Below are 23,290 nucleotides of genomic sequence, written 5' to 3'. Positions count from 1 at the left end.
GGGAGGGAGACATAGCAAGGTAAGGCAAGACTTTGTTGGATCAGGCCCTTGTGCTGTAATCAGAAGATGACATAGAAAATTCAGTGCCAAAATTTGCTACCTGCTGTTCTCTTGCTCACAGGAAGTAGCTCATTCCTGAAGCACAAGCCCATAGGAGGGCTGATTCACATGAAACATCTTGTGGCTTATATCGTGCCTTGCAGAATGTGATTTGTAGCTCGCTGTCTGGCATTCCAGAGTGTAGCACAGGTGATCAACCCAACAGAAGAGCCACTTTAAATATGCTGCTGACATGCCTGGACTGAGTCTTTGGTGACATCCACACCGTGTGTTTAAAGCTTACGGATTCTCCCAAAGAATAATGGCAGCTGTGGTCCGTTAAGGGTGCTGCATGTCATGCAAGATCATCTTATATAAGTTGTTGTGGGGATGTTTAATAAGCTTCTTGTTTTATTTGACCCTAAAATGATTATGTGGTTTTTGGCAACTGTAGCATTAGTAACAATTGTTTGCAGGGGGTCTTCTATTTATATATGCAGCCGGCATTTTTTTCTGAACTCTAAATACAACCTTGTTTTGTCATGGCACATGGTTAAAAACAAATACATTTTGACTGTCTGTCTTTGCTTTTATTAAGCATCACGAGACTATTAACCTCAAGGCTGGGGATTTGAGTCCCATACTGGGGGGGGGGGGAGAGATTCCTACATTGCAGGGGGTTGGACTAGATGACCCCAGTGGTCCATTCCAACTCTATGATTCTGTTCATCATATTTGTATGTATGATAGTAACCTTAAAGCACTGATATCTCAACTAAAGTACAGCCAAGATGTTCAATGAATGTAAGTATTCCACTTGCAGAGCACATCTGAAATGAATAAGTAGAACCTATGATGTCCTAACTTTAAATACTAGAAGTGGCCTTTCAAAGCCTTGAAATACAACATAAAATTCAACTGCTGCTCATACCACCAAAACTATTACAGCAATTGTCTTGTTTTTATGACACCTACCATTGGCTGACATCTGATGAGCTGTAGCACAAGATTTATTTGGATGGTCCATCTGAAACATGCTTATTATGTGTGCCAATAAAAGAGTCAGACACATAAATAGATTTAAGAAGGCCACAACTTTATTTTAAACGGGCAACTTTTAACAATTAACAGCCCCAGACCAGTCATTAAGGAGATCCCTGTGCTCCTGAGGCCCAGCATGGCTGTCCCACCAATTGACCTATCCCCAACTGGGCAAGCCTGCCCAATCCCAGGGTCAGTTGAATGCCAGCTGCAAATGGCAGCCACTTGTACTTTGCCACCCCAGCTTGTCCCTAAGGAGATGGCAATCTGTGCTAAGCTCTCCACCTTTCCTTGACAATGATGTTACCTCCCAGGCTCTTTCTCACCTCTAAAGGGCTCCTCCTCAGTCGCTGGCCACCTGCCAAGCCGTGACAAAAATTAACAAGTCCAATTAGACCAATTAAAGCTAGAACATATCCCATCCCAACTACAGTGCCCTGGGGAAGACAACAAGCCTGCTCTGCAAAGGCCAATTCTGCAGAACATGCAAAAATTCCCTCCTAACCCTGTAAGGTGGATCCAAGACTCTCAGGGCAACTGCTAAAAACTGGGAGAGGAGAGCACTGCCTGCCTCACAAAACTAACCTTGGGCAAAGGGCGGGACTGCCTTAAATATGCTGGTTTCCCCCTTCTTGTACCAAAGGAACAATTGCCCTCACACAGTGGTGGACTTGGGTACTATGGGGCCCTATGCAAGGCCAAAATTTGGCGCCTCCTTCAGCCCTCATGCTGTGCTCCAAAGCTGGGAAAGCACTAACAATGCTTTAGGAAGGAGATGGAAGGACTCTAGGACCCTGTCAGAGCCTCCTGCCTTCTTCCCAAAGCCCAGCGCCTCACTTACTGGGCTTTAAGATGGTGCCCCTTGGCTCACACAGGCCTAAATTTGTCCCTACCTCACAACTCTGGCAATGTGGCCCTCCCTGTGGCTGCTCCTCAAGGCCACCTCAAACTTCTTCCATCCTACAAGCTGTGCCCTCAGAAGCTAAGGCACACCAGGTCCCATAGGATATGCTTCCACAAAAGGACATAAAATATTTCAGCCTAATATTATTATTTATTAAATTTGTATACCGCCCTTCATCCGCAGATCTCAGCGCAGTTCCCAACATAAAAATACAATATAAAAACACAAAATACACGATTTTAAAACCCCAATAACTCCCCCATCCCACAAACACACTTTAAAGAGTCAGGTAGGTAGCCGTGTTAGTCTGACACAGTCGAAATATATATAAAAATGCTACTACACACACACTTTAAAGAGGTATAAGATGTTCATCAGCCAAAGGCCTGGTTAAAGAGGAACATTTCTGCCTGGCACCTAGGCAAACTTCCCAGGGGAGAGCTTCAACAAACAAGGAACTACTACAGACAAAGCCACTTTTCTATAGGAAATGCTTTTAAAACAAATACCAACCACAAGTTAAGTGTGGCATTTTTTTAAAAAAAAATCTAAAGTAGTACAATTAATTTTGCAACATTAGTTATCCAGTGCTACATTAGAGTCACAAGAAAATCTCTCCAAGGCGAAATTCCCATGAAAGACTATTATCATTACTTATTTTTCAAAACTACTTGTACTAATTGAAATTATTTTAGATGCTTTGTTTTATTTCTTGTGTTTACCATCCTCCTTTGGGAGGAAGGGTGAGACATGCATTGAACAAATAAGCAGGGATTTTGTCAGCCAGAACTCACCGGAACTCAGTTATGGCACCTCTCAGGTGGGCGCCATTGCCATTATAAGAGAACAAGGGAGACATTCATGAGTTTGGGCACCTCTTTCTCTAGAAAAATAGCACTGCTTATATTCAGCTCTAGCCTTCGATACCAGGGCAATCAGTGGCCTTACTCAATGTTTTCCCTGGTACCTGAATTAATATCAATGAGAACACCCAGGACTAAACAAGTCCTTTCCAAGTAGGGTGGCGCCTACCTTGTGGAATGCCTGACTCAGCAGACCTAGGAGGCAACTTTTTGGCTTCCTTCACCAGCTGAATAACAACTTCCAAATAACCAAAGGCCCATGCATCTATGAGCTGATTCCCTTGCATTTCCAACACGAGAAGAATCAGTCATTGATTGTGTGATTCTTAGGAGAGGATTTTCTAATAGCTGAAGCTATAGATAAACATCACACTCTACTAACACATTTCTATTATCATGACACCTCTAAAGCAAGCTTTCTCAACCTCGGCCCTCCAGATGTTTCGAGACTATAATTCCCATCATCCCTGACCACTGGTCCTGCTAGCTAGCGATCATGGGAGTTGTAGGTCAAAAACATCTGGTGAACCAGAGCAGCGCACGGAAATGCCGTTTACCTTCCCACTGGAGCGGTACCTGTTTATCTACTTGCACTTTGACGAGCTTTCAGACTGCTAGGTTGGCAGGAGCAGGGACCGAGCAACGGGAGCTCACCCCGTAGCGGGGATTCGAACCGCCGACCTTCTGATTGGCAAGTCCCAGGCTCTGTGGTTTAACCCACAGCGCCAAAGGTTTCAGTAAAACAACACCATGTGTTTTCGACATTTGTGTATGAGAGAGAAGGGGGGGGGGGAGGGAGTATATGCTCCCTAGTTTTTGTTTGCAATCATATGCACACTTCCCTGGGAGTCAACCCCATTGAACACAGCAAGACTTCCTTCCAAAGGATTACAATGTGCCTACATATGAATCCAATACAAAGCAATGCAAATTTCCACAGACACCTTGTAAACCTTACAACAAACCAGTCTCAGCTGCAACAACTTAACTCTCCATTCTTTTTTGTATTAAAAAAAAAACACCTTGACACATCTAAGCCCATCAAGTCCATTTTGTGCATTCTAAACACTCAGTCATAGTCACAGACAACAGAGGTACAGCATGATAAAAAAATAGACATGCTAAAATGGTAAAAAAATACTAAAAAATGGTAAAAAATATGGTCATGGTAAAAAATATAGCAATGGTAAAATATTTGTATTTCACTCAAATCCTCTTCCACAGTTCCCACATGTATATACAATCCAGTCATTAGCACACAATTAGAAATAGCCCCACCCCAATCATTATTAGTAGCAGGGAATTTATTACTTACCCTTCTCCAGAAGCTCCTAGGGCAGGTTATACAACAATTTAAAATTCAGTATTCAAAGCAGTTAAAACAAATTGCATTCACAGGAATAGCAACCAGGTGCTGTTTTCTCATGGAAGCAGGCTCCAACATGTGTATTCTTAGATGGAGGGCCAAGTCCATGTGCCAACATGTGCTACATGCTCAGTCCCCCAGCCAGTGCTGCACAAGCTACACTGAGCCCATGCTCTGCATCTTACAGAGGAGAAGGCTTACCTGGTCTCTAGCTGTATTCCATATAGCGATGTCCTACGGCAGTTCACACATATTTCAAAAGACCAGTGACTTCAGAGTATTTCACCTTCCAAAAAGAACACTCTCTGACCTTTCCTACTTCTTGAGTAACCTAATCAACATAAGCTTTGACAGATACTTTCTTGGCTGATTTTGAAGGCAGGAAAAGTCCTGTCCCAAGAAGCTGATCAACAGCAAGGCAGACGTGAACTTACTGCTTCACCGGCATGCTTCTCACCTATACATCAGGAACTAGTCATGTGGTGTAAACCAAGTCAGGTGCCTGATCTCTCCTGAACTACTCCTCAAAGTATGTACTCCTCCTAATTGCCCTCATAAATGCAACGGCACTGCCTGCAATAAATCTTATTATGCAAATGCGTAGGGCTAGAGAGTGCAAATTGCTTGACTGCCACTTAAGTTGTTCCTCTGAATGTTCAGGCAGAGGTTTTTTTCCCCAGGCAGTCCGGTCACATCATAAAGATCCAAGGACACAGTTGTATTGATCTGGAAATATGACTTTTGGGCAGTTAATAAAGATCACTCAGGGTGCACTAGTTGGGATCTGAGAAACCAGGTTCAGATCCTCATTCAGCTGTGAGGCTCACTGGGTGGCCTTGAGCAATTCAATCCCCCCCCCCAAAAAAAATTTGACCCTGCAGGATTGCTCTTAAACTAGGGTTGCCAGACGTCCCCATTTCCCAGGGACAGTCCCCGGATTTGCGAATAAGTCCCCCGACAAATTCCGTCCCCGGATTTCATCTGATGTCCCCAGGAAACGCAGCAGCAGCAGTCTCAGCAGCCCGGAGCAGTTAGCTCTGGCTGGCTTCAGGAGCTGCTCAGAAGTCCCCATATGATTGTGATGCAGGGGCTTCTAAGATGCAGCTTACAGGCTGCCTCCACCTTCCCTGACCCCAGAAACTAAGCTGTGAAGGGAGGCTTCACGCTGCCTATCAGAGCATGCCTGCAAACAGGAGGGGGCAGGAATCTCTCGGTTAGGCAACAGGAAGCCTCCCTTCCCAGCTGAGGGATCCCTGCCCCCTCCTGCTTGCACGCAAGTAGGAATGGGATTGGGGCTGCTCCAATGGGAGAGGAGGCATTGCGCTGCCTGAGCCTTGCTGCTGTTCTCAGCCATCCTTCCATGCCTGACCCACCGCGCACCGCTTCCCCACCACCACCACCACCACCGAAGAGCCAACAACTCAAGGGCTGCCCAGGCTCATGGAGATAGGAGATAGAAGCCTCAGAGGAAGGGTAAATGTGGCGGTTGAGGTCAAGGAGGCAGCCGCCCCTCTGCCACCACCATAGCTGCAGCATCAATGTCCCGAACATGTAGTATTTACTTATTTAAAGTGTCCCCGGATTCATTGAAAAAAATCTAGTAACCTTATCTTAAACATACAGCCTGATCTTATGCTTAAATACTGTAGCTGTCTTTGTACCTCCCATAAAAATAAAGTATCACTGAATGCATTGGGGCACCTTCAATTAAACACAAATAAGCTCAGGCTTCACAGCTCTGATCTCATCTACACTTTCCATCAGGGGCAGATTTAGGTAAGTGTGACCGGTTCCATGCACCGGGTGCCAAGCCTATTGGGTGCTGCAGGGCAAAAAAGTGATAATGTAGTGAATTGGGCAGAATGGAAGGTGAGAGTTGGGTGCCAAATTTTGGCCTTGCCTGGGGCACCATTGAAATGTGAAAGGCCCTGTTTCCATTGAATTAAGTGGAATTTCTGAATAAGAATGGATAGGATCAGATTACAAGCTTAAAATGAGGTGTGAATGATCCCCAAGTATGGAAGAGCCCTAAGGCAAGTTATTGGGGACACCTATTTTGAAGATGGGGAATAAAGTTGGGGAAGGAAGACTCCATTGTCATGGACATACACGTAGAGCTAAGCCAGACCTGTCAAAAACCTGATAGATACATTTTTAGACTTATGACTACCAAGGTCAGCAGTGGGAAGATGCCTGTTAACTGAACTCAAAAGATTGGAAAGCCAATTAAGACTAAGACATAATTAGAGAGATATCTTAATATATAATTGTGGGAACAAAGAAGCCATCGTGTAATTGGAAAAATGAAATCTACAAAGCTTAAAATTAACATTATAGAGTACATTTTATTTAAAGTACTGCAAGTTATTTGGTCCGTTTGCCCGCCTGTTATGTTTTCTCAGTTCATTGGTTTAACTGCTCTAGACATGTTCTCCTCCAGCCATTTTTACAAAGGGGTATTACTGGTCTCTCTGTATCAGATGCGTTTCCTTAATCTAGAAGAAGAAGAAGAAGAGTTTGGATTTGATATCCCGCCTTTCACTCCCCTTCAGGAGTCTCAAAGCGGCTAACAATCTCCTTTCCCTTCCTCCCCCACAACAAACACTCTGTGAGGTGAGTGGGGCTGAGAGACTTCAGAGAAGTGTGACTGGCCCAAGGTCACCCAGCAGCTGCATGTGGAGGAGCGGAGACTCGAACCCGGTTCCCCAGATTACAAGACTACCGCTCTTAACCACTACACCACACTGGCTCTCTTTATGGCAGCTAGTTTAATGAGAGATGCCTGATTTTAAAACTAAGCTATCAGTACTCTCCTGATATATCTAATTACTAAGAAAATTAATATTTTACCATACTCCAAAATTCCTTAAAGGTTTAACTAATGGCACATCCCAAACTCTTATTCAGTAGGGGTTCTTTTTTTGAACACAGCTGGCCAGCTAATCAGTAGCATTCAGCGTAGTCATGTTGCTTGCCAGGAGGGAATAATCAAATGGAATTGCCATTCATTTCAACATATCCAATAGGCCAAAAAGCAGGAAGAAGTACAAGCAAGGGTGCATCTGACAGATACATTTCAGTCAAATTAGGGGACGTGTGTCTAGCTGAGCAATGGAAGCTTTCTCATGATTTTGAAAGCAAAACTTGTTAGGAATATATCTGACAAGCACACGGCAAGGACTGATGCAAGAGTGCAAGGAGGAGGAAGGAAATAAGGAATTTGTAGCCATGCAACACAGTAGGGATATTTAGGGACTCAAAAATCCTTTCTCTGACCACTAGAGGTCCTGCCCAATGGCCCCCTGGCAATCCAAGAACTGAGACTGACACTATAACTCCGAGAATCCTCTGATGGGGGGGGGGAGGTTTAAAGTGAAAGCCAAGCTCTGTAGGCAACCAAATTCTACGCTAAATTTCCATGCCTCTACAGCAAAGCTTGTTGACAGGCATGAAAAATGGGAACATCCCTTCCTTAAACCAAATTCATTCTGTTCTACAAGCTATTTTTGTTCCTTCTAATTGAATCAAGTCCATAAAACAAACAAAGAAAAGAAAACCCAGCGTTTTAAAAAATCCAGCAGTTTGGCTAAGCCAGTTTGCACACGCATGTAAATAAAAATGGAGCCAGCACAGGATTTTCGTCCCATGGGGTGAACTTGGCATTCCTCTACCTCCTCTCTTCGGATGACATAAATACTTGCCTCCTAAGGGGGCCATATGTAAAAGATTGTTATGCAAGCTACATCTGCTGAAACCCCCTCTTCTGCCTAAGGACCATCCTCAAATTGTCCCATTTTCTTGACTGTATTGCCTTTTCCTGTGTGCTTCTCGTGGCTGTCCAACTTTAAATTGTTTGCATAAATGTGCCATTACGCATTTCTGGTGCCTTTCTTGTTTGGTTTTAAAATTTGGTTGTTTGCTTCAAACTGGAACACTGCACAGCCCCTCCTGCTTCGAGCAAGCCAGACTTACTCTTCCTGAACTTGATCCTCAAGAGAAGATTGAACATGTGACAACAAATATAGTCAGTAGCCTTTTAGTTAACAGTAGCAGGGAGCTCCTCAGTCTACATGTGTCTGCAGTATAAGAATCAACCTAACTCTGCTTAACTGCCTGAGCAACCAACAGGGCACCAAAGAACCAGTGGGAGATGACTCTGAATGGGCAAACAAACAACAAAAGCCCTGAAAAGTAGCTTTTCTCAGAAACGTTGCATAATAACTGCGTGGGTTTGTGTGGCACAATGTTTTGCTTGGGGCACTATTTAAGCAAGGCCTGCATAATTCACTCACAGCTGTCGGACTTGACGGCAAAGCCACCAACACAAAGCCTTCCCAGTAATAACTTGGTGCCAGTCCATCATTGCATGGTTTTAGGTGAAGCATAACTTTAATGCAATACATGAGTGAGCTTATGGTGGAATCACTGTTCATAGATTGGGGGAGGGGGAGAGAGAGAAACACGGGTTGGGTGGGGAGGAGATGTGTGAAACCTTTTGCATATTTTCTTTTAGTTTGGCAAAATGTAGCCAGAAGCAGTTTTATTTTCATCTTCAGCTGGCTCAGTTTATATAGACAAGCCAGCTGGCTTCCCATACAGTGTGCCTGAGATTCCTGGAACTCAAGTACAATAAAAACGGAGTTATTCCCCAGACATTAAATTGATAATTGAGGCCTTTCAGTTAATTTGATTTGGATAGCCAGGCTAAACAAACCGCAAATCTTGAGGGGGCGAGGGTGGAAATGCTCACGTCCCTGCTTGTACGGTAGCATCTGTGTTGGATCCTAATAGTTGCAGTTGAGTTAATGATTGATTGACCTGTCCAAGTTCCCGCTGGAATTAATTTGGAGCAGAGTGAGTAATTCCTGGGTGTCCCCTGGATGTCTGAAAAATAACACATTTGCACTCCATAGTGGGTCCAGGGTAAATTTGGTGCCTCGATTTGGTGTCTGCACAACCAGACACATAATTTTATTATGTGTGTTTGATTTTTAAACCGTCGACATCGTCTGTATTTTTTAATCCTATCTACTGTCGTTAAAGTTTATTGTAACAAATATTTCATACCATGTTCTACAAATGGCTCAGAGATATTTTGTGACCGAGCTGCTTATAAATCTTGCTGAACAATTAAATACAGTGGTACCTCTGGTCAAGAACTTAATTTGTTCCGGAGGTCCATTCTCAACCTGAAACTGTCCTTAACCTGAGGTACCACTTTAGCTAATGGGGCTTCCCACTGCCGCCACACAATTTCTGTTCTCATGATGAAGCAAAGTTCTTAACCCGAGGTACTATTTCTGGGTTAGCGGTGTCTGTAACCTGAAGCGTCTGTAACCTGAGGTACCACTGTACATGTCACCACTGCCGTATGCCAGAGCCCAGGGAACCTCGGCGAACCTGAGAGTGTTCTTTGCCATGCCTCAGTCATGCAACTTCCCAAACCAAAAGGGAGGAAAGCAGACAGTTTGAGTTTATTAATGTGCCTTTCGACCAGAAATGTCCCCAAGGCGTCCAAGTGATAAAATGCAGCTTACAGATATTTTAGACAACCTCTTTTTTAAAAAAGTATCATACCTCCCAAATGCACCCCCCCCCCGATGTCAAAGAAAGCAGGAGTAAATCCTCAGGCAGCTGCTCCACTCAGCCAGCAACTCTGCCAAGGTTGTGAGGGGTGAGCAAGTGGAGCAGCTTTCCCTTGAAGGGCCAAATACAGCCTTATTCCTGCAACAGTGCCTCCCAGACAGCAGCTGAGCTTGTAAGAGTCCCAAGCAGGCCTGGTGTGATGATGTCACTATAGCACAGCAGATCATAGAATAGTAGAGCTGGAAGGGACCCCAAGGACCATTGGTCCAACCTCCTGCAATGCAGGGAACTCATATAGGTCACAAAAGGTAAAGGACCCCTGAACGGTTAAGTCCAGTCAAAGGCAACTATGGGGTTGCGGCTCTCATCTCGCTTTCAGGCCGAGGGAGCCGGCGTTTGTCCACAGACAGCTTTCCAGGTCATGTGGCCAGCATGACAAAACCACTACTTGGCACAACAGAGGACCGTGTTGAGTGCTGGAAATGCCATTTACCTTCCCACTACAGTGGTACCTATTTATCTACTTGCACTGGTGTGCTTTCGAACTGATAGGTTGGCAGAAGCTGGGACACAGCAATGGGAGCTCACCACCATAGTGTGGATTTGAACCGCTGACTTTCTGATTGGCAAGCCCAAGAAGTTCAGTGGTTTAGACCACAGCGCCACCTGAGTCCCATGCACACATATAACCCTAAAAACCTCCTTCCTTTAAAACACTGCATTTTATCTTACACAGTTTGGAACCTGCAGCCTGATGCATGTTTATTCAACAGCAAAAAATTCCTTCCAGTAGCACCTTAAAGACCAACTAAGTTAGTTCTAGGTATGAGCTTTCGTGTGCACTGAAGTGTGCATGCACACGAAAGCTCATACCTAGAACTAACTTAGTTGGTCTTTAAGGTGCTACTGGAAGGAATTTTTTGTTTTGACTATGGCAGACCAACACGGCTACCTATCTGTAACTGTATTCAACAGCAAGTTTAACAGGACCTGTTCCCATGTAAATGCACATCAGGTTTCAGCCCCTCCCACTTGCTCATGTGCGTGTGTTTTTCAGATGCATGCAAATTTCTTCATTTTATTTCTAAAGTACATGCACACCTTTCCTTATAAGATGTTCCAGGGCCACTCACAGGTCCCAGGGGTTGTATCCAACATTGTCTGTACCCTAGCAGAACAGACTTCTGCTCCTCCACATTCCTCTGTCTCACAATCCTCTTTGCACCTCAAAATCTGCTCTAGGGACTGGGGGACCTTCCAGAGCAGATTTTTTTGAAGGGTGCAAGTAGCTGCAAGGGGTGGTGCGGAAGCTGAATCACCGTGTGAGCCAAAGTCCAATCGCAGAGTGTTGGATTCCATCCAAGGACTGCAACTGCGGTTCACTTTCTAAAGATTTTCGTGCACTTGCCACTTAGATTTAAGGCCAACTCTTGTCCAACAAGTCCAGTGGGTTATCAACTAAGAAGCTGCAGGCAATTTTGAGACATACCGCAGAACACTTGTAAGATAGTATTCAAATAGCTCAGTTACATAATTTCAGCACACGTGATAGTTAACTAGGTGCATTAACTCTACGGCACTTAGCATATTATGTTTTAATTATGCTGCGTGCTCATGCGGTTCCTTTAATCTACGGGGCTTCCAAGTATTCGGACGTTATTAAAAGAAGCCTCATGCTTCCACGCATGAACTCATCTCACTGGTTAGGTGACATGGAGTGTGTTTGGATGACTTGCCCATAATCACATACTCCTGAATGAGTCTTGTGCTAGAACTGAAGCCCGTTTAGGAACACAGGAACATAGGAAACTGCCTGCTACTGAGTCAGACCACTGACCCATCTAGTTCCCTATTCTCTTTCTTGTGTACTGACTTTTTAGGTTTTCCTAGCACTGCATAGAGAAAGAATCCAAGGCTTTCTGCATGGAAAGCTCACCTCCGGCCACCCCTTAGCTACTCTAGAAATAGACTGAATCATGCAGTCTTTATTCCACCAAACTATCCTTGTTATCTCTGCTTTCCTATTGGCTTTCATTAAGCCAACCATTTCACCACAGCTACATTTCATATGCACAAGCACAGGGCATATCAAGTGTTCCTGTGCCAACCAAAGATGGTATCTGGTCTCACCACTTCAGATATCCTCATACTTAGGTCACACAGCAGAGCATCCAAGATGGCGGTGGTGGCATCGGATATGGATAGCACCGTCTCGCACAGGCTTACACGTGCACACAATGCACAGAGAATTTCAATATTTCAGCCAACTGATTATAATAAACAGAAAGACTGGCGGGGAGAAGGAGAGGAAAGGGCTTGGATGGATAAAGATATATTTACATGATATCACAACCAGTGTCAGAAAACAATGCACGCTGGTTGGCCTGCATGATGAGTGGGTACATGTAGAACGTTGTGGGGAGGAGTTATGTGAAGAAAGTCTGCAAATGGGTTTGCAGGATGAGTGGCTGCCATGACAGGATTGTCCTCACATAGTCACTGACTAATGCCTGAGCTACCTGAGAGTACTTGAAAACTGGAGGTCTAAGTGGGTGACACATTACAAACTGACACATGAATATGCCTTGTACACATGGAGAGCAAGTAGCTAAGTAGACCAATTCCATTTATGTAAACAGCTTTGTGTCAACCCACAACCAGTCACTGCCATTTAACATCTTGAAGTGGGATGAAAGACTCTTGACACAGTGGGAACAACCCGCATGCCAATGCCCACTGTGTGTGTGTTTTGTCTGTCATGTGGAACAGTCACGAGTCATGGAGGCTGTTCTGAGCAATTTTCTTTACCTTTTTTTCTGAGCAATTTCCACCCAATTACTCCTATATATAGCCCAAGTCTTAAAATTTGGCTGCATTTTACGCTCACCATGTCAGAGGTTGTCAAACTCTGCCTGTTTGGAATTCTGAGGGTGCCCTCCAATCATCTGTCACTCGAGGAAAGCTTGGCTCAGTTAATTTCCCTCTCTTCTCAATTGCCAGGAGAAATTAACCTAGTGTGAAAACAAAAGTCTACAGGGCAACAGCAGCTCCTCCTCTCTAAGCACTGAGATCGAAGCAAACACATATCCTTGAGGGTTGCCTTCAGGGTGACTTGAGAATTCTCATCAGTCAGACCCTGGCTATGGATATATGAATTGTTTTCTCCCATGGTTTTGAATAAATGGCTGGACATGTGTCAAATTTCATTTTACCTGTCTAATGAGTTCAAAATGTGGACGCTGCTTGTTACACGATTAATTGGTTTATTATTTATTTATAATAATAATAATAATAATAATAATAATAATAATAATAATAATGCTTTACTTTTTGTACCCAGCCTATCTGACTGGGTTGCCCCAGTAACTCTGGGTAGCTTCCAACATGATATATATAAAACAACAACAACAACAACAGAATACCACACCTTAACACCACCACCACCACAACAGGGCGCCACACATTAAAAGAGTCCCGATACGAATATCACACATTAAAAGAGTCCCAATACAGGGCTGCCTTCAGATGTCTACGGAAGGTCATATAATTATTTATCTCCTTGATATCTGATGGGAGGATGTTCCACAGCAATTACTAAGAAGGCCCTCTGCCTGGTTCACTGTAACTTCACTTTTCACTGTGAGGGAACTGCCGGAAGGCCCTCAGAGCTGGACCTTGGTGTCCAGGCTGAACGATGGGGGTGGAGACGCTCCTTCAGGTATACAGTGCTTTTTTTCTTTAAAAATGTTTAGGGCTACTCTCATTTTCCTACTCATATTGAAATGCTGCCCTTCAATGAGGCCAAACATAGATTCACAAAATGTTTAGGAGTATGCGTCCCCCTGCATCCCCCCAGGAAAAAGCACTGTATACAGATATCCCAAGAAGCAGGCACTGGCTATTCATTTTTTTTTTAATATTTTTTATTCATTTTTCATACACATACAAAAGAAAAAACAAACAAAACACAAAACAAAAACTTTCAGTCATGTATACATATATACATAATATTCGAGTTTCTACATTCCTTCTCATTTTGGACTTCCTTCAGCGATGTTGGCATTCATTCGTATTTTAATCTTAGAATCACATCCCATCTTTTCATATTGTCATTCGTACCTCCTTTTTTACATTATTTCAGTTAAACAATACTTGTTAACTCTTTACAAAGCCTCTTTAAATGCCACTAACGTTGTATTGACAGAGCATTTATTCTCCAGATAACTTACGAATTTGCCCCAGTCTTCAATGAAATTTTGATCTTTTAAATATCTTACTTTCCCAGTTAGTTTGTCCAGCTCAGCGTATTCTGTTAATTTTACTCTCCACTCTGCCACCGTTGGCATTTCTTCCTGTTTCCATCTCTGAGCAAGCACGGTTCTAGCCGCCGTGACCGCGTACTGAAAAATTTTGAAATCCTTTCTCCTAATATCTTTTCCCAAAATACAGAGTAAGAAGGCCTCTGGTTTTTTAACAAAGGTATAACCTAACATCTTTTTCAATTCGTTATACACTTCCTCCCAGAAACTTTTAACTTTCTTACATTCCCACCATAGATGGTAAAATGTCCCTTCCTTCTGTTTGCATTTCCAGCACTTGTTGTCTGCCCCATACATCTTTGCCAATTTTACGGGTGTCAGATACCACCTGTATTGCATCTTCATCACGTTTTCCCTGAGCAACATACAGGCTGTAAATTTTATATTCACTCTCCAGAGTTTTTCCCAGTCTTCCATTTGAATGTTATACCCCAAATCCCTCGCCCACTGTACCATCACTGACTTCACCTCCTCATCCTTAGTGTGCCACTCCAAAAGTATTTTGTACATTTTTGAGAGGTTTTTCTGTTCACTGTTTATAATCTCTTTTTGAAATATTGACTCTTTTTCTTCATAACCCCTCTCCTTCACCTCTACTTTAAACATCTCATTTATCTGAAAATAATGGAGCCACCCCTGTGTGAGCGTTTTAACCTGTTCGTATGGTTTAATTTTCCACTTCCCACCTTCGTTTATAACCATTTCTCCATACTTCCCCCATTTTTCTTCCATATTAACTTTCTTAACACCCATTAGCTCCTGGGGAGAAAGCCAGTGTGGTGTTCTTGGTTCTAATATATCCTTATATCTATCCCAAACCTCTATTAGTGGGCCCTTAAAAATATGACTGGTAAACCCTTTATGCACCCTTTTCTTGTCCTTCCATAGGTACGCATGCCACCCAAATTTGTTGTTGTACCCCTCGAGATCCAATAACTCTCTATTTTCCAACCTAACCCAATCTTTCACCCAACATAAACATGTCGCTTCATAGTAAAATCTCATGTCGGGTAGTGCGAAGCCCCCTCTTTCTGTAGCATCCGTCAACAACTTAAATTTAATTCTGGGCTTCTTCCCTTCCCAGACATATCTAGAGATGGCTTTTTGCCATTCTTTAAAAAATTTTGTTCCTTTTAGTATGGGTAGGGTTTGAAACAGAAATAACAACTTGGGTAGCAGCATCATTTTGACCATCGATATTCTCCCCCAAAATGATAGTTTCAGCCTGGACCAGACCTCTAGATCTTTTTTGATTTTATTCCAAATCGGGACGTAATTGTTTTGATATAAGTCTATATTTTTGTTAGTAATCCAGATTCCTAAATACTTTATCTTTTTAACGATTTCGATTCCAGTTTGTTGTTGCACTGATTCAATCTTGTCCTGATCCAAGTTTTTAACAATCATTTTTGTCTTACTCTTATTCAGTTTAAATCCTGCCAGTTTCCCGAATTCCTCCGTTTCATCCAGAATTGCCCTTATACTTTCTATAGGTTCTTCCACCGTAAAAACCACATCATCTGCATAAGCCTTAACTTTATACTCATTTGATCCTAACATTATCCCTTTAATTTCTTTATTTTGCCTTATCGCATTCAACAGCACTTCCAGGACCACTATAAAGAGCAGCGGTGAGAGCGGACAGCCTTGCCTCGTTCCCTTACCAATTTTTATGTTCTCAGTAGTAACACCATTGATTATCAGTCTTGCCTTCTGCTCCATGTAAATTGCTCCTATACCATTTAAGAACTCCTGTCCCACCTCCATTACTTCCAAATTTTTAAGCATGAAGTCCCAGATCACATTATCAAAAGCTTTCTCCGCGTCTATGAAGATTAAGCTAGCTGGTTTGTCACTTCTATCTGATAAGTATTCAATAAGATTTATTATAGCTCTTGTATTATTTCTTATTAACCTGCCCGGGAGAAAGCCCGTCTGATCTTCATGTATCGTTTTTAATAATATCTTTTTTAGTCTTTTGGCTAAGATACTCGCAAAAATCTTATAATCCGTGTTTAATAAGGAAATGGGTCTGTAGTTCTTAATTTGAGTTAGGTCCGAATCTTGTTTTGGGATGATTGTTATAAAGGCCTCTTTCCACGAAGCGGGCATATCTCTTTCTTTAAGAATGTTGTTCATTACTTCGGTTAGTGGTGTTAACAGCGTACCTTTCATTTCCTTATAATAACTCGATGTAAACCCGTCTGGACCCGGTGCCTTCCCTCTTTTTAAATCTTTTATCACCTCTTCTATCTCTATTCTGCAAATTGGGGCATTCAACTGATCTTTTTCCTCTGGTGATATCTTCTTCGTCACCTTATTTTTTTTTTTTTTTATAAATATTTATTAAAGTTTTTAAATATAAATGCACAAATAATAAACAGTCTTACTTCTATCACAGACATAATTTCATCACTTCTTTGGGCTCCCTCACGTCTCCCGCTCCCATTTACATCGTTAAAAGTTTTTTCCAAACAAATTATCAACTTGTTTACAATCTCATGTCCACTCATTCAAATATAATCTAGCACTTCTTCCAAAAAATTTTATATTTTCTTTAGTCTCACTTATCATCAAATTTCAAATCTAATTTAGTGGTGGCCAGTTTTTTATAATCTAGCATCCTTCTTAGGGTTCAACCAAATTACAATGTTTTTGTAGATACTTCTTGAATTTCTCCCAGTCTTCCTCCATCTTCTCTTCTCCCAGGTCACGGATTCTGCCAGTCATCTCGGCCAGTTGCATATAGTCCATCAGTTGCATCTGCCACTCTTCCAGTGTGGGTAGATCTTGAGTTTTCCAGTTTTTTGCGATGAGTATCCTTGCTGCCGTTGTTGCATACATAAAAAATGTTCGGTCCTTCTTTAACACCTTCTGGCCGACAATACCCAGAAGGAAGGCCTCTGGTTTCTTAGTGAAGGTATACTTAAATACCTTTTTCAGCTCATTATATATCATTTCCCAGAAGACCTTCACCTTAGGGCATGTCCACCAGAGGTGAAAGAATGTTCCTTCGTTTTCTTTACATTTCCAACATTTATTATCAGACGAATGGTATATTTTGGCAAGTTTAACTGGGGTCATGTACCATCTATATATCATTTTCATTACATTTTCCTTCAGAGCATTACATGCGGTGAAGTTCAGCCCAGTGGTCCACAACCTTTCCCAGTCCTCAAACATAATGTTATGCCCAATGTCCTGTGCCCATTTTATCATAGCCGATTTAACCATTTCGTCTTGTGTATTCCATTTTAACAGCAAGTTATACATTCTAGATAATACCTTAGTCTTTGGTTCTAACAATTCAGTTTCTAGCTTCGATTTCTCCACCTGGAACCCTAACTTTTTATCATTTTTAAAAACTTCTTTAATCTGAGCATAATGTAACCAGTCTCGCACCTTATCCTTCATTTTCTCTAAACTCTGCAATTTCCAATTGTCTCCATCTTTTTCTAATATTTCCCAATATTTTGGCCATTTAGCCTCCATATTGGGTCTTTTTAGGGCCTTAGCCTCCAGAGGTGAGAGCCACCTTGGAGTTTTATTTTCCAGTAAGTCTTTGTATTTTGTCCAGACATTAAACACTGCTTTCCTGACAATATGGTTCTTAAAGGCCTTATTGATCTTAACTTTATCATACCATAAGTATGCATGCCAACCAAAAGCATTGTTAAAACCTTCCAAGTCCAACACGTCAGTGTCTTCGAGAAGTAGCCAGTCTTTTAGCCAGCAAAAAGCTGCGGCTTCATAGTACAACTTTAAGTCTGGCAGGGCAAAGCCCCCTCTTTCTTTCGCATCTGTTAATATCTTAAACTTAATTCTGGGCTTTTTGCCCTGCCAGACAAATCTGGATATATCTTTCTGCCACTTCCGGAAGCACTCCGTTCTGTCCACAATCTGTAATGTTTGAAACAAAAACAACATTTTTGGCAATACATTCATCTTGATAGCAGCAATTCGGCCTAACAAAGAAAGCTTCAATTTTGTCCAACTATCCAAGTCTCTCTTAATTTCAGACCAACATTTTTCATAATTATCCTTAAATAGACTCAGGTTTTTTGCTGTTATGTTTACCCCTAGGTATTTTACTTTTTTAACCATAGTTAGTTCTGTTTCTCTCTGAAACCTTTCCGACTCTATATCTGTCAAATTTTTTCCCAACACTTTAGTTTTCTGTTTATTTAATTTAAATCCAGCCACCCGACCAAAATCCTGTATCAGTTGTAATACTCTTTTCGTACTAAATTCTGGCTCCTGCAGAGTCAAAACTAGGTCATCTGCAAAAGCTTTCAGTTTGTATTGTTTCGCTCCGACCTGAATCCCTTCCACCAACCGGTCCCCTCTGATCAAGTTCAAGAGCACCTCCAGAACCGAAATAAATAACAAAGGGGAAATCGGGCAGCCTTGTCGTGTTCCTTTTTCAATTTTGAACTCTTCTGTGACCACATTGTTAACTATTAGTTTAGCCTTTTGTTCTGAATATATTGCGTCAATCCCATTCTCAAACCCCCGTCCCACTCCCATTTCATTCAAATTTCCCTTCATAAATTTCCAAGAGATATTGTCAAAGGCCTTCTCCGCGTCTATAAAAATTAACACTGCTTTTGTATTTATATCTGTTTGCAAAAGTTCCAAAACGTCAATAATGTTCCTAGTATTTGCAAACATATGTCTGCCTGGGAGAAAGCCTGCCTGGTCTTTATGAATTACTTCATTAAGAACTCTTTTAAATCTACTTGCCAAAATGTCTGCAAATATTTTGTAATCCACATTCAGAAGGGAGATGGGACGATAGTTTTTAAGTTGTGTCTTTTCAGCTTCAGATTTTGGTATCAATGTGATAAAAGCTTCCTTCCACGATTCCGGCGCCTTCTTCCCTTCCATAATTTCATTACAGACCTCCATCAATGGTTGGATCAAATAGTCTTTTAATGTCTTATAATACTTGGAGGTCAGACCGTCTGGCCCTGGAGATTTGCCCAATTGCATGTTCTGGATAGCTTGTTCAATCTCTTGCTGTGTTATTTTGTTGTTCAGGATTAATCTGTTTTTTTGTGACAACTTTGTTAGTCCATTTCTTTCCAAAAATTGTTTAATCTCAACCTCATCTTGCGGCCCTTGAGTGTATAATTTTTTAAAGTATCTCTGGAAGCACTTTCTAATTTCCATGGGGTTCTGGATATTTCTTCCTTCAATTTCTAGGTTTGTAACTGTATTTAGTTTCTGTCTCTTCTTCAACTGCCAGGCTAGCAGTTTCCCACATTTGTTTGCCGATTCAAAAGTTTTTTGTTTCATTAATTTAATCTTCCATTCTATTTCTTGGTTTATCAATTTGGAATATTGAGCTTGATACAGTTTAATTTCTCTCAGAATCGGCTGTGACTTCGGATTTGATCTTAATTTCTTCTCCAATTCTTTGATTTTCTGCAAAATCTTATCCTTCCTTTCATTTTGTGTTCTTTTCTTTACAGTGTTCTGTTGTATCAAGAACCCCCTCATCACAGCTTTGCTTGCGTCCCAGATAGTTCTTTTTTCCACCGTAGTGTTCATATTTATTTCAAAATAATCCTTCACCTTCACCAAAATAATCCGTCACCTTATTTTTTAAGTATTTTTCTATCTTTTTCTTATTGTTCCTTTCTTTGTTTCTGTAAAGATGTTCATAAAAATCCACAAACCCTTTTCTGATTTTTTTCGGGTCAGTTGTTTCTTCTCCATTTATTGCTATTTGATTGATTGTATTTTGTTCCTTCCTCTTTTTGACTTGCCACGCAAGCCACTTACCAGATTTATTGGCAAATTCAAAGTTTTTTTGTCTTAACCATTTAATATTCCACTCGACCTCCTTGTTTATTATAGTTGCAACTTGTGTTTGGAGGGACTTTATTTCCTGTATTATTTCCTTGTGTTTGGAGGGACTTTATTTCCTGTATTATCCTTTCATTATTCGGCTTTTTAATCAATTTCTGCTCATTATCTGTAATCTGTCTCAAAATCTCTTTTAACCTCTTTTCTCTGTTCTTTTTTTTCACGACATTTTGCTGGATAAAAAGACCCCTCATTACAGCCTTACTTGCATCCCATACCGTGCTTGTTTTCACCCCCTTATCGAGATTATCTAGGAAGTATTCCCCTAGTCTTTTCCGAATTCTTTCCACAAATTTTTGGTCATCCCATAAGTTATCATTTAATCTCCATCTAAAGATTCGTCCTTCCACTCCTTTCACCTCCATTTCAATTGGGTTATGATCCGATAAAACTTTAGCTTGGATTTCGACTTTTTTCACTCTTGGTGACAATTCGTTCGAAATCCATATTTGGTCTAATCGTGAAAAAGACTGGTTCGGTTCTGAGTGGTATGTGAATTGTTTCTCTAAAGGGTGTTTCAGTCTCCATATATCGATAAGGTTACAGTTCTTAGTCAGTGTAAAGAATGTCTTAGGTAGTTTGCCGTCTCTATTATTTGAGTTTCTTAGTCGATCCATTTCATTTGAGACCACATCATTTAAGTCTCCCATTAATATGATTTTTTGGTCCATATATTCAAATAGCTTTTCTTCCAATGAGCTAAAAAATTCTGTCTTATTCCCATTGGGGGCATAGATCCCCACTATTATCAAAACTTCGCCTTGCCAGTTTATTCTTACCGCTATTATTCTTCCTTCCTCGTCCTTAAATAATTGGTGTGCCTCAATTTTGTTTTTAATATATAGTACAACTCCCCTTTTTTTCTCCTTATCCGAAGAGATGAATTCGTTCCCTAACCTCTTATTAATCAGGATTTTCCTATGTTTCTTTGCCACGTGCGTTTCTTGTAAACATGTGACATCTAAGTTCTTCTTTTTTAAGAAACGCTCAATTCCATTCCGTTTTTTTTTTTATTATTCATCCCATTGACATTCCAACTACATAATGTTAAAGTCATTTTTATTGAATTTGGGTTTTTTTTTTTTGTTTTTTTTTTGGTTTTGTTTTGTTTTATTAGTCTAAAGTCTCTCTGGTTCTTCTCCTTCTTCGTCTTCTTCCTCTTCCTCTGTTTTCCTTTCCCTCCGTTCTACCTCTTCTCCCAGCTGTAATTCCACCCTCGGACTCCTCCCGCCTTCAGCTCCTCTCGACTCCTCCTCTCCTTGTTGAAGTTCTTTATATCTTCTTGTGAACTTTCCTATTTCCTCGGGATTTATCAGTCTTCTTTTTGCTCCTTTATAAAAGAATGAAACACCCTCCGGAAATTCCCAGCGAAAGTCTATTCTATTTTTTTTCAACAGTTGCACCAGTGGTTTATATGGTTCTCTACGTTTCAACAATCTTATAGGAATATCTTTAAACACAATTATGTAATTCCCATCGATGTACAATCTTTTCTCTCTATTCCTTTGTAAAATCAGATTCCTCATCTCTTTATCTTTAAATATGACTAAACAGTCACCTGGGAATTTTCTTGCTTTGCCTACATTCGTTTTCATTCTATATGCGTTTAAAATTGCTCCTGCCACTTCCTCCTCTGCTAGTTCCATCCACTGTGCTAATTCCTTTATTAATCTTTCTTTTATGTTTTCATTTTGTATGTTTTATGTTTTCATTTTGTAATTCCGGGACCTGTCTCATTCTTAAGTTCACTTCCCTTTGTTTGAGTTCATTCATCGCAATGGAGTCTTTTAATTCTTCCTGAGTTTTATGCAACTCTACTATCTCATCTTTCATTTTTTCCTCTTCCCGTCTCATTTCTTTCAATTCCTGTTTGGTCTTTTTTAACCCCTCATCCACTCTTTTTGCTACCTCCTTAATCTGTCCTTTAAGTTCACTCACTGTCTCTTCAATCTTTTTATCCATTTTCCCAATTTTATTATCTACCTGCTCTAATTTTGTCTCTAAATTTTTCTCGCTTTGTTTAATTTCTGCAAACATCCTCAGTATTTCTGTTCTAAATTCTGTTTCCTGCTTAGAAGCTTTCCTCTCTATTGGGGTTCCCCCCTCCGCCCCTTTTTTCTGATTGTATGACATTTTCGCTAATCTTTATATATCTAATCTTTATATATCAGATGTCCCACTGTTTTTAGCGGTCTAACCCTTCTTTCTTTATTTTAAAATTCTTGTTCTTACTCTTACTCAAAACCAGTTCTTGGGTTAAATCAAGACCCCTAAGCCGAAACCAAAATTAATCCCTACAGGAAATATAAACAGATTTAAATATGTGGGTGCCAAATACCATGAAACACCAGATATCAACAGCCGGAATAGGACTACAGATATCAGATAACCAACTCAAAATACAGCTTGATACAGAAATTGCCGACTTCAATCAGTGTTTCTGTCCACTTAGTTGATTTAATTAGTGCTCCTTCACCCTCCAATCTCGAGGGGGATAGGTTGCCCGTTATATACCAGAGTGATCAGTTTGAAATCTTCTTGCCCCCGTTCGGGCTATTCCAGTCGGCAACTTGGCGCCCTAAAAACCTAATTAATAAACTTATGAGTCCGTGCAGTCCAAATGGAGTTGGGTATGATTATGAAAAACCGCTCTTCAGGCTTCTAATCTGGAGGTTATGAGCCCTTAACAAAAGGCATTCGTTTAGTCCTGAGGAGTGGATAGTTAAAATCTTTCCTAGACCAATGTCTGTCCGAACTGAAACCTTATCTTGTCCGAGCTTGAATCTTTCACTAAGCCCAAGACCGCGAGGGGGGAACAGCTGGTATTTCTGAAATTAATACTAGAGGTTGAGTGTCCCAGTATGATGCTATGCACGCGCCTCAGGAACAACCTATCTGTTCCGTCTGTTCAGTCTGTTTACAACTTCACAAATGGGGGTGGCAGTGGAGAGAGCACGACAGATATAGTGGAAAAGAACATGAGTACCTGCTCCCATCCGCGTCAAACTGCTCCCTTCCACGTCAAACCATAATGTTTTTTAATACCTTATGTCCTCACAATAAACGTTTTCTCTAAAGTTCTCTAAAGTTCTTTTATAGTCCTACAATATGGCACTGGCTATTCATAAGGCTACGTCTATAAAACACATCAAGGCTAGATGGACCAGTAAAGAGCTATTCTCCTTTAAAATACTGAAAACAAAGTTATATGTGCTCTTCCATACAAAAGTTGCACTTTAGAAATTAATGTTCTCGATGTGGGGGGAATGTCAAAGTTTTCTTTTAAAAATATGTATTTGGG

General features: G+C 41.2%; 1 protein-coding gene across 4 annotated transcripts in view; it reads right to left on the bottom strand.

The window, feature by feature from the left end:
* The window catches only part of LNX1 (ligand of numb-protein X 1), a 128,274-nt gene that overhangs the window by 72,286 nt on the left and 32,698 nt on the right, over nucleotides 1–23,290 (bottom strand). Inside the window, exon 1 of one of the 4 annotated variants that reach the window (XM_081875730.1) lies at nucleotides 4,415–4,691. The exons of the other annotated variants lie outside the window; for them this stretch is intronic. The gene's annotated coding sequence lies outside the window, so the exon portion shown is untranslated. Of the gene's footprint in view, nucleotides 1–4,414; nucleotides 4,692–23,290 lie in introns of those variants that run through there. 4 annotated transcript variants of the gene reach the window in all.

This window comes from Podarcis erhardii, assembly GCF_964252035.2.
Source record: "Podarcis erhardii genome assembly, chromosome: 9".
NCBI classification, from domain to species: domain Eukaryota; kingdom Metazoa; phylum Chordata; class Lepidosauria; order Squamata; family Lacertidae; genus Podarcis; species Podarcis erhardii.
This window is presented reverse-complemented; position numbering and strand designations above follow the sequence as displayed.